This window comes from Tamandua tetradactyla, chromosome 5 (genome assembly GCF_023851605.1).
Source record: "Tamandua tetradactyla isolate mTamTet1 chromosome 5, mTamTet1.pri, whole genome shotgun sequence".
NCBI classification, from domain to species: domain Eukaryota; kingdom Metazoa; phylum Chordata; class Mammalia; order Pilosa; family Myrmecophagidae; genus Tamandua; species Tamandua tetradactyla.
The window spans coordinates 37,995,258-38,007,304 of record NC_135331.1 but is presented as its reverse complement, the minus strand read 5'-3'; the positions used below and the strand labels follow the sequence as shown (position 1 = coordinate 38,007,304).

The 12,047-nt window shown below is 36.5% G+C and overlaps 1 protein-coding gene across 3 annotated transcripts in view; it reads left to right on the top strand.

Annotated features, from left to right (window-relative positions):
* TTC28 (tetratricopeptide repeat domain 28) overlaps positions 1-12,047 on the top strand; it is an 896,291-nt gene that overhangs the window by 321,367 nt on the left and 562,877 nt on the right. The window lies entirely within an intron of this gene.

The following is a 12,047-nucleotide window of genomic DNA, read 5'->3' as shown; positions in this document are numbered from 1 at the left end:
CCGACCTGAGTATGCTCCCAGGCACTGGAGAGCTAAATAATGCAACAAGTGAGATAAAGGTTTTTTGCTGTTGTTGTGTTTTGTTTTTGTTTTTAAGATTCAGATAAATATTTTAAATGCAGGGAGTTTGTCTTTGGAGTTTTCTATTTTGCACTCCTCCCCTACTTGAAGCCCATTTGCCCCATTCCTGCCCACTGTCACTAAGCATCACCATACCTAAATGCACAAAGGATAATTTTAGGAAAAGTACAGTGCGTGCTAAAATTGTGAAATAAACAGAAGAACGGTAGAGTAACAAACTTTAGTGCTGAGGGCAGAACTGAAACTAAAGGATGAATGTAGTTTTTTCAGGTGAAGGAAGGGTAGGGGAAGGGAATATCAGGCATAGAACTGTGGAAACACCTGGCATACCTGGTATATGGAGATGATCACCATGGGAGGGTCTTAGTGCATTTGATGGAAAGTGTTAAGGAGTAAGTCTGGAAAAATAGATTGGGTCATATAAGGGCCCTATATTTTGCCAAGCTGAAGAGTTTGGTTTTGTTTAGGAGACAGTGAAGTTTGAAGAAATGCTTTCCAAACTTGGTAGAGCCATGATTCTCCTCCCCACCCCTTAAGAAAGGTCCCTCTGTCTTCAAGGTGAGAGATGAACTGGAAAGGAATAGCTATGAAGAAGAGGTAGCAGGAAGATGTGCTAAGCCACCTGAGACAGTGTGTAATAGTAATGGATAAGATGTTAATTCTGCCTGCCTGGTTCAGCCATATTTCATTTTCTACATGACAAATCTTCAGATGTTTGAAGGCAAACTTGTGCCTTTTAATCAAGACATGCAATAGGGGAACTTACTATATATTCCCACATCCCCTCCCCAGCTAGAACAGGGTGATAAGGGTCAGTGACTTGTCAGCCTACTTATTGAACTTGCCTTGCTATGTGTTCTACTTTGCTAGCTGCTGGAATGCAACACACCAGAGATGGATTGGCTTTTAATAAAAGGGGATTTTATTTCGTTAGTTCTTCAGAGGAAAGGTAGCTAACTTTCCACTGAGGTTCTTTCTTACATGGGAAGGCACAGGGTGATCTCTGCTGGCCTTCTCTCCAGGCCTCTGGGTTCCAACAACTTTCCCTGGGGTGATTTCTTTCTGCATCTCCAGAAGCCTGGGCTGAGCTGCAAGTGCCAAGATGAGGTATGCTGAGCTGCTTGGCCTGTGCTATGTTGAGCTCTCTCATTTAAGCACCAGCCAATTAAATCAAACATCATTCATTTCAGCAGGCAAGCCTCCTAGGCGACTGCAGATATAATGAGCTACAGATGAGATTTAGGTACCATTGACTCATATCCACAGCAACAGAACTAGGCACCTTCACCTGGCCAAGTGACACCTGAACCTAACTACCACACTATGCTTATAACTTCTATAATATTTAACTTCTATAAATATCATTCCTATTATTTTGAAATTACAGTGCTTTGAAATATTTGAATATTTTGAAATAACATTAATGTAGGGTCTTTATTTTAGGAAACTCCAGCAGTGTCTAGAACTTTTAAAGAGCAGGGTTCTGGAGACCTCTGTGTTGTGATTTTGTTTGCTAAATCTCAGAATGGCAACAAAGAATTTTGGTTTTGTTGTTTCTCATATCTGTTGTAAGGAAAACTAAATGATCTAGGTATATTACATTTGTTTCTGCTTGTAGTTGCACAATGATCAGAGCTATTCATTTTAAGGCACTGTTTTCACTGCTTTGCAACCATGGAGATCATCAATAGCAAAGACCATTAAACTGACATTATAGCTGTTTCTGTGAAACTAGTGTTTTCCTGCAGGCATCATTTAATCCTATGCTTTTTTGGAAAGGTTGTAGTTCTCATTTAGTTGTCAAGGAACATGGTGTGCTACCTTATAAAAGCATTGCTTTCTGATGAACTCTTTCAGAAGGGGTACATTCCTTTGCAGAACCTCTTTTATGAGTTTCTGAGGATGGATAAAAATGATGTTCTGAATCAAATTTCTTTTCCAAGACTTATGTTTTAGAAGTGGACTGTAGGAAGAAACTTGCTTTTAGATTACTAAATATGATAAACCTGGCTGAATTGTGAGTGGGAATGCTTTCCCTTAAGAGTTAAACAACTGTGCAATTGTTTTTCCTGGCTCAAGATAGCTGGGATCTGCAAGTGTTGCTTCATTGACTCTGCAGCTGGACTTAAGAGAAGTTTTTGAGGGTGACAAAACATCATAGAAATGTAATACCTTTATCAAATCTGTTAGAAGAATTAGATCTGGAGTATTGCTGAATATATTAAAAATTGAAAAAACGAATTCTTACTGAACAGATTTTCATTAAAATATTTTAGAACTTACCTGTAAAGCTAGAGAATTTAGCTCATGACTTTTATTTTTTTATGAACTTGAAAATAAAGGAATTCAATAAAGCTTACAGGTTATCGTTGTATGTTTTTGAAAGATTTCATCCCAGGTGAGGATAAATAATAATGACAAAAATTGTATATTGAATTTTACATCATTGAAAATTGAATTTTTTTCTTTTGAAAATTAAATAATTCTATCAGACTTTACTATATTTGCTCCTTAAATGAATTTAATGTTTTTCTCCATTTTAAATATCAGATCTTTTCATTCTCACGAGTGTGTCCTAAACTCTTCATTTAAATACCTTTCTTGCTAAATACCAACTTTGTTATCCCCATTTTGTTTGAGTCTTTCTTGGGGTCCTCCCAGCCTATTTGGCCACTCTTTTTAAATGACCTCATTCTTTCTGAGACCCAGACATCTTCTGTTGATTACCACGGACTGTGCTTAGAATTCACAATTTCTTGTTCTCTCTCAAACTAACACAATCTATGTTCCATCTCACAATGAAATTCTTGCTAGTGTTCCACAATCTGTTTTTATTCGTTATTTATCTTGTTTGTGATAAAGCATAAGTAACTTTAAGATGTTTATAAACTGGAATATGTTAAGGATAGCCACCAAAGCCAAGAAAGTGGAGAATTGGGGTGGTTTTTAAACTATTTCAAAGGATAAATGACGAAGGAAATGGATAGGTTTACTAGGAGGAAGAGACATATAATAATGTCTTCAAGTATTTGAAGGGTTATTATGTGGAAGAGATATTAGCCTTGTTCTGCATTATCTTAAAAAGTATATTGCAAGGCCTGATTTTTATGGTTTGGGAATTATATCACCCCCAACCACCCCCCATGCCCTGACAAAAAAAGGTAATGTAAGCACAAAGTTTGTGGAAATGACAGAGACGTAGAGAGCAGGTTTTGACTTGTTTTATTTAAGGTGAACTTTCAAACAGAATAGTCTTATGATGCTCTGCCATTGGAAATAGTGACTTTCTGTTATTGAAAGTGCCCAAGTAAGTGTTGTACAAATGCTGTTGATGGGATTCTAAGTATCAGAGAGAAGGTTGTGCAGAGATGACCTCTGCACTGAATTTCTTTAATTCTGAAAGATATCTTTTTCTCAGTTCTTTAATGAGTCAATAAACAATAGACATGATTATGAGGTGATCTCTTTTTTAGTTTTAAGTTTAGAGACATATTATTTAACAATTTTTCTTTTTCTTCTCTGTGATTATCACCAGTTTTTCACAGCAGGAGAAGGGTGGTGCGAAACTCCTACATCTTGTAGGCGAATATTGTATAACATTGCAAGGAGGATAAGGAGGCAAGGATAAGAGTCATAAATTGCAGCTGAAAGCTTGGAACTGATTCTTTTATGCTGCAGTAGCTCAGAAACAGTCCAGCTCCAAGTTTAATGAATAATGAAACATGATCCGAAGAAATTCTGTGAAAGAAATGCTCTTTTGCTCAATTCTAAGTAACTTCTAGTAACTTTTCCTTCTGCCCTACGTGAGAAGTAGTTCTTCTTTCTCACTTTCTCCCTTAAATTCTGAGGTAGTAGTTCAGATTCACTTGAAGAGCTCATTATAATTGCAGGTTCCATATAACATATGTTGGTGGCCTGTGGTCATTGCAGGGCACAAGTGAAAAAAAAAAAAAACACTGACTTTAAAATGGAAAGTTGGGACATTTTCCTCAAAGTGTTTGCTGAATGTATATATTTTGAAGTGAAACGTTACCTTGAAAATCATGGAATCTTCTTGGTGGAAGGGACTTTATAAGACACCTGATCCAGTTTCCGCATTCATTCTAGGAAACTAGAACAACTCACTGGGAACTGGGACTGGAAAATTGTGTGTTTACCACATACAATAGTGATGTTTTAGAAAATTCCTTTACTTATTTATTTTCAATCCTTTGCAGTATTTAGGAAGTTTGTGTCTTCAGATATTAGTAAGTTAGTCTACTCCATGAAGATATGTTTGCAAAACAGGAAAATTATAAATTATAGCTGAATTTATGGTATTTCTTCAAATAACCAAAATATAAGAGAGATTCCAAAGAATTCAATTCACATGCATCTTTTCATTTGCTGTTATTGAACAGAACCCGCTGTAACTCTACCTGTCATTTTAAGAATTAACTGACACCCTGTGTGTCAGCTTCTCCTCTACCTAACCCACTTCCCTTAGAGAGGATGTTGGCTGTGTGGTATTCAGTTCAGTGCCTGACATTCTGCCAGGTGCAGCAGAATGGTCATTTGGTCATTAAGGACAAATAGAAATGGTTGGCTAGGTGAGAACTAGATAAGTAGAGGAGATAAGAATTTGTCACCAGGGTGATTTAGACTTTGTATAATACTACAAAAATGTCTAGACTAAAGATATTGTTCTTTGTAACAATTGTAATTTTCCTTTAAAAAAAGAGTAGAGTTTTGAAAACTTTAATCAGGCAGTGACACAATTAAGTGAATTATTAAGCCACGTCTACCATGACCTTCAGGCTAATGGAGAAGCAAAACACATTCCATCTTGTCTAAATACCAAAACCTTATATAAAATGCTGTGTGTGTGTGTGTGTGTGTGTGTGTGTTTGTGCACGCATGCACGTGGACCAGTTCTTCCATATCCCTAAGCCTCGGAGCCTAAGAAACCTTGGCATGCTGAGCACACATGCTGGGAAAGGCTTTTGTTCTTCACAGCCTTGGAGAAATACCAGGCACAGAATACCATAAACCTTGGGAATTAGCATTGTGTACTTTGTGTTTGCTACCTACCCTCCTACCTTTTCCAAAAGTGTCTTTGTCCCAGGTTGAGGAAGAGACTAGACAGGCTGAAAAGGAGCTCTGTTACTTTCCTTCCTAATTAGTCCAGAAAATAAGCTACAATAAATGAATTTCTACTAATGTATTATTTTCTGATGTGTTTGGTCTCAGAAGACAGGTAGACATTAATCTTGATACATCCATCACATCCCCATCTTGGTTCAGGCAAGCCACATGCCTCTTCAACACAGGTTAGAATTTGTTTTAGGGCATGTGCCTCTTCAGAAGGCCAAAATTGGCCCTGTAAACATTTCTATGAATTTATTAAAGCCTTTTCAAAGGTTTGAGGTATTTCCATGAGTTAATAATAAATGGAAAACTACCTCATATCCAACAGGAAGTGAAGCATAAAAATGGAACTCTGTTACCAGTCCTGTTTTTTGTCTGAGAGGAAGGGTCTTGTAGAGGAACAGTGCAAACTCACTCTGTGTAATCAGAATACTAGGATTAGACCTTGGACTCCTGGTGTTCTCGTTAGGTATTATAAGACTTTCAAATTTAGAGACTAGTTTCTGAAATAAAAAGCATTACTTCCAATAATTAGATATTTACTGTTGTCGGTTTTAAACTTTTAATTTAGCAGATGTTACCAAAGTTTATGGTTGCCTTTTGGGGCATCTCTGGGATTGTTTTGCTGGACCCCAATGGAGAATGTATCCCTAGCCCACAAGGCTGTTCCTCTGCGGCACAGCAGGGCCAGGCTCCTCCCCATCTGTCTCAGTCATAGATTTCAGCCTGAAATTCAGGAAAACGTTTGCTGTGTTAAGTCATTAACAACTGTTTCAAAACAGTCTGATTTCTAACAGTTGGTACATGTGGAGATACCTAATTAAAATAATTCCAGTCTCGTTACTAAGATAAGTGTGTTTTCTAGTTGCTATGGGATTATCACTAGATACGAAAAGCATGAGGCTTAGCTAAGTGAATTATGTTGTATTCCAGTCTATTAATTTCATTGTAATTTAAGAGTTAAACCTTATGTTTTTTCTTGTCCTTTCATTTCAATGAATGAAAGATATACCTGGAGAGATGTTATGGACAGGAGACAACAGATTTAGTACCTGTAAATTCCACTGGAGATTTAGCTGTCCAGAGAAGTTCAAAGAAATCCTACTATATGGTGAAATAATTAGCCTCTAGTCTGAACTACCCACCATCATTGTTTTTTCCATGAATACTTCAATTGAAATTGATCTCTTCTGTTTCTGAGCTCCCAGAGTACTTTATCTTTAATCTGTACTTTCAAAATTCTGCTGTAGCTATTTCTTTGAAGGTAGGCTCTGTGACCGATCATATGCTTGTCTCCCAGGGATCCTAATGCAATACCTTGCACATTGTGGTTTGCTTGGTAACATTTATTGAATGGATGACCAATAGAAAGAAATAACATTTTACCATAGATGTTAATCTGTTTTATATAATCATTTTCAAACAAGGGATTTAGGAACTATTCTTAGATATGTAGGATACTTTTATTTTTAAATCTCTAAAAACACTAAGTCAACATCATTTAAAAACTTTTGAGTTCATGTACATGATATGATATGGAATTCTCCTGAAAGAATCAACAAAATCTTGCAGACCATTTGCCAAATGAATTGAACCTTCTTCAAGAAAGGCAGAATTCTCTTTAATTGTACACAGCTCAGAGCTGTTACTAGAATCCCGTCCTGATAGCACACACTGCTAAATGATGAAATAATGAAAAATTAGAAAAAAATCACTGTGCATTTCACGAGCCTATTAGAAAGTAAAATATTAGACCAAGCCCTGCTTTCACTGGTATTTCATTCCTAGCCCTGTATGACAATGAAAACAAATTCTGTCACTGATGACTCACACCTCTTTTTCTGACCCTTAGTGGTGATCATTATCATTCTTAATTCCCCAGACTCTGTCTCCCTTAACACCTCTGCCTTCCCTAAATAGTTCTCTGTAGATCAGCAAATGGGAGTTGGGCAGCTATTGATAAAGCAATTGTTAATGCTGCTAGTAAGAAGAAATCATATAAAGGTGCCTGAGAGGATGGTGGATGGGAAAGATCAAGGGTGGGTGGGAGGGAGGAGGTAGAAAGAATACTGGAGAGAGTGTAGAAACCGGGGATCCATGAGATGTGGGTGGTGAGTGGGAAACAGAAGAGGAGAGAATGGGGTGGGTTGACAGGTGGGTAAGTGCCTTGGGAAGGGAATAAGTGTGAAGGAAAACTGAGGTCCTGTCTGCTTGCAATTCCATTTCCCTTTTGCATGCATGTCTTAAAAATAATTTATATATTCTAGTTTTAACCAAATTATTAATATTTAGGGTTTCTCTTCACTAGTGGTTATGTGTCTTTTGCTTCTGAGGCTTGTCACTTTAGGAACAAAGGGATCAAAAGCCAAGCCACGGTCACATGAGGATGGAAGTTTATATACTTCAGCTTTTTGAGCAGATGTTTCTCTACTTAAAAAAAGTCTGTCTTCCCTATTGTGTTTCCAACTCTGACTGACCTCCTCAGACCTGCAGTGTGAATAGCTGCCGAGATTGTTTTCATGAGGAAATGAGACTCTTGACTGCTTTGAACTGCACAAAGCTGTTTACCTCTTATGGCAAAGAGCCAAGTAAAACCTGCACATTGCTCTCCTTTAGTGTTTTACACCCTTGGTATATATGAAGCAGAAAGTCAGGGCATTTGTAAGACAGGGCACTATTTACAGTTAAGAGACAGCTTTGAATGGCAGCTAGGTAGCTTGGGAGATAGGAGGCCCTAAGTTAATGTTCCTCCTGAAGCACTTAAATAAGGTTGCTGAAGGGAGGGTAATATGGAGTTTCATGGAGATAGCTGCCTCAGGATGTATATGTACAAAGGGCCTATTACAGGAGGTAGAATGGATGGATGTTAGCAAACTTTGACTTTGAAACCTCATTTCATGTTCAACTGGGATAGGGCAATTTTTCTATTTGTGTGTTGAACTGTCACCATGAAATCCACCTGTCCTTTCACTAAGCTATGTCCTTCTCTAGGCATTGGTATCATTAGTATCCTAAGGGGGTTGTACTTTGTTCAGAACCAAATTGTTTGTTGTTAAAACAAAATGTTTTGGGGTAGTTGCTTTTTCATACAGATAATCCTGCTGGGTGCCTAGTGTCCATAGAAATTTGGCCAGTAGCAAAAACCAGTGATTGTGTTCTGTGTTCCCTCTGGTGAGTTTGGCAAGAGTTGATTGGTTAATGTTTTTGTACTTCTCTTGGTTTCCTTAATGAACAGACTGATGTAAAGAGGTATAAAAGCATATCTGTAGCCTTCGAGATTGACTACTTCTATTGGATATATTCCTTTCTCGTGCCTAGGAGATTATATAGAAGTTGTATACACTTCTTACTCATCTCTGACCCAAAAGTAATCAGAACTTAAAATACAAAGAACGTCTGAATTCTTGGCTTTAAGAGAATGGTTGGAGTTAAAACTTTTGAAATTATTTTCCAGTTCTTCAGGTGGAACTGAAACAGGCATAGACAAACTGGAGAAAGTTGTCAACAGAAATGATAGTAGTAGCCACCATTTACTGAGTGTCTCCCATGTGCTGGACTGTATGCTAGAATCATTATGTACTTTACATCATAAAATACTGTGAGAGGGTTTCGGAAACACTGTTCTACAGGGGAGGAAACTGAATCTGAGAGTGGGTCTGAAGATAACTACCATCACAGAACTAATAAGTAGTGATCTGGATTTGAATCTAGACCTGTCTGATGCAGATGTGCTGTATAATTTCTGTAGTTGTGTGCTTGAGATGAAAAAGAATTACAGACAAGCCTAGAAGGAAGTAGTACCCAAGACACTAGACATAGAAGCCCAGAAAACAGAGTTTTCAACACATGTTATCAGAGATCACAAACCAATTATATGTGATTATCAGACTGAATTAAGGAGTGAGTTACTTAACTAACATTCCATGGCAATCTTAGATAAAGGAAAGTATTAATAGCTCTTGCTTTTGTACATCCCACCACAGGATTCTTGAGGAACTGATTTTCTATGCTTTAAAAATGGTGATACTTGTAAGTACTGCGATTCTTGTCACCACATTAAGCAATATTCAGTGAAGGCACCAGGAACTTCTTTTTATCTTTTATCCATCTACTACTACTACTGGAAACAGTTGTACCCTTAAGCCTACCATTCCACTGATTCCTCTGACTAGTTCATATAAAGTGGTCATATTGTGTTTGCTTTTACTGCTCTACCTTTTATGGGATTAAACAGAATATTTCAAAGACTTTAAATTTGGACTCAGGATAGGGGGAGCTTGGCCAGTAAGCAGATGGGTGGTAGATCTTGGCTTTTATCTAAGAAAAGGTCAATTTAAAAAATCCTGTGTCTGGATGGTGCCCAGTCCAATAAATGGGGAAAGAATAGTCTCTTCAACAAATGGTGCTGAAAAACTGGATATCCACATGCAAAAGAATGAAAGTGGACCCTAACGTTGCACCATATTCAAAAATTAACTTGAAATACATCAGTGACCTAAACACAGGATCTAAAACTAGAAAATCTTAGAAGAAAACATGGGAAAATATACTCGGGACCATTGTATTACATAATGGATTCTTAGACTTTATACCAAAAGCAAAACCAGCAAAAGCAAAATTAGATAAATTGGACTTCATCAAAGTTAAAAACTTTTGTGCATCTAAGGACATTACCATGAAAGTGAAAAGAAAACAAACAGAATGGAAGAATATATTGGAAACCATATGTTTGATAAGTCTTTAATATCCAGAAAATATAAAGAATTCCTACAACTCAACCACAAAAAGACAAACAACCTGATTAAAAAGTGGGCAAACAATGTGAATGGACATTTCTCCAAACAAGAAATATAAATGGCCGATTAAGTACATAAAAAGATGCTCAATATCTTAGCCATTAGAGAAATGCAGATCAAAACCATAATGAAATACTGCTTCACAACCACTGGGATGGTTATTTTTTTTAAAAAGGAAAATAACAAGTACTGATAAGGATATGGAGAAATGGGAACCATAATACATTGTTGGTAGGAATGTAAAATGGTGCAACTGCTATGGAAAAGTTTGTTGGTTCCTCAAAGAGTTAAGCATAGAATTACCATATGACCCAGCAGTCCCACTTCTAGGTATATACCCTAAAGAATGAAAAAGGTACTCAGATGGATATGTGTACACCGTTGCTCATAGCAGCATTGTTCACAATAGCCAAAGGGTGGAACCAACCCAAAAGTCCATCAGCAGATGAATGGCTAAACAAACTATGTATGTATGTAAATACATACAATGGAATATTATTCAGCCCTGAAAAGGAACGATGTATGATACCTACTATAATATGGACGAGCCTTGAAGACATGCTGAGTGAAATAAGTTATGTATACATAGAGAGACAAATATTGTATGATTTCACATATATGAAATAGATAGAATATTCAAATTCATAGAGAGAGAAATGAGACTATAGATTACCAGGAGAGGAAGAATGGGGAGTTATTGCACAGTGCTCTATCTAGGGTTTCTATTTGGGATGATGGGAAAGTTCTGGTAATACATGGTGGTGTGGATAGGAGAACACTGAATGTGGGTTAATCCTAATGAATTTTATGCTTGGGAGTGGTTGAAAGGGAATGTTTATATTTATATATGTTTCCATAATTTAAAAAAAAAAAGAAAGAAGAAGACTAAAGGGACAGTAACAACAAAGTATGCAGACCTGGATAGGATCTAGTAATGAAATAGAAAATGTCCAAAAAAGACATCATTATTGGAACATATAAAAAAAATGGAATATAGACTATAAGCTTTACATCAGTGTTAAATTTTTTTCAACTTGGTAGCAGTATTTAAGGTGGTTACATAAGTGAGTATCCTTTTTCTTAGGAAAAGTACATGGAAATAGTAAGTGTTCAAAGAGCATGATGTATATAACCCACTATCAAATGTTTAGAAAATAGACAAATACACAGATGAATGGACAGACAGAGACATAGCTAGCTAGCTAGCTAGAATGATAAGGCATATTTGGCAAATGCTACAAGTTGGTGGATCTGGGTATCTAGGTGGAGAGTGTGCTGGAATACTCTATGGCTTTTGTATTATTTTGCAACTGTCCTGTGAGTTTGAAATTATTTCAAAATACAAAATTTATTAAATAGAATCCTGTCCGATACACAGTGGCTGTGAATTAAATGCACAGATCTTTTTCAACAACTTTATATTTAGGTTTGGCATCATAGATCAGTAAATTGGTTGATCATATCTATATTTTGCTGTGACTCTGATGGTTTAGTTTAACAGAAGACTCTGATCTTCATTAGGAGAATTTTAACCTATTAAACATAGTATTTGGACTGCATAAAGGGATAGGTTGTGCTTTTTCTTCTTTTTGTATCTTAAGGGCATTTTTTAATTAAAAAATCCTATTGATAAGCTAATAATGAGACAAGATTAATTTGATGATAGCTATCTTGACATTAGGGTTTAGGAACATGTACCAAATGCATTTTTATTGTTCAGCATAGTGCTTTCCTCATTGCGGGTTTCAACAAATATTTAGTAAATGAATGAAGGGATACAAATATATTTCTAAATTTTATTATTAATTTAAGCACATTTAAAGAAATTATTTTTATTTTGGCCTTATTGCTAGAATGATAGCTTAGTGAGTAATACCCTGTTAATGCTAATCTAAATAGGTGCCTTTGGTGTAAGAGCCAATTCAGTCATTATATGTTTGCTTCTCTCTCATAGGTTCTTTGACTAGCTATAATATGCTTTTGAATTTTCCCTGTTTCCTTTTCTGTCTGGTCCTCTATCAACTTAACTTTATGTTTCTTTTT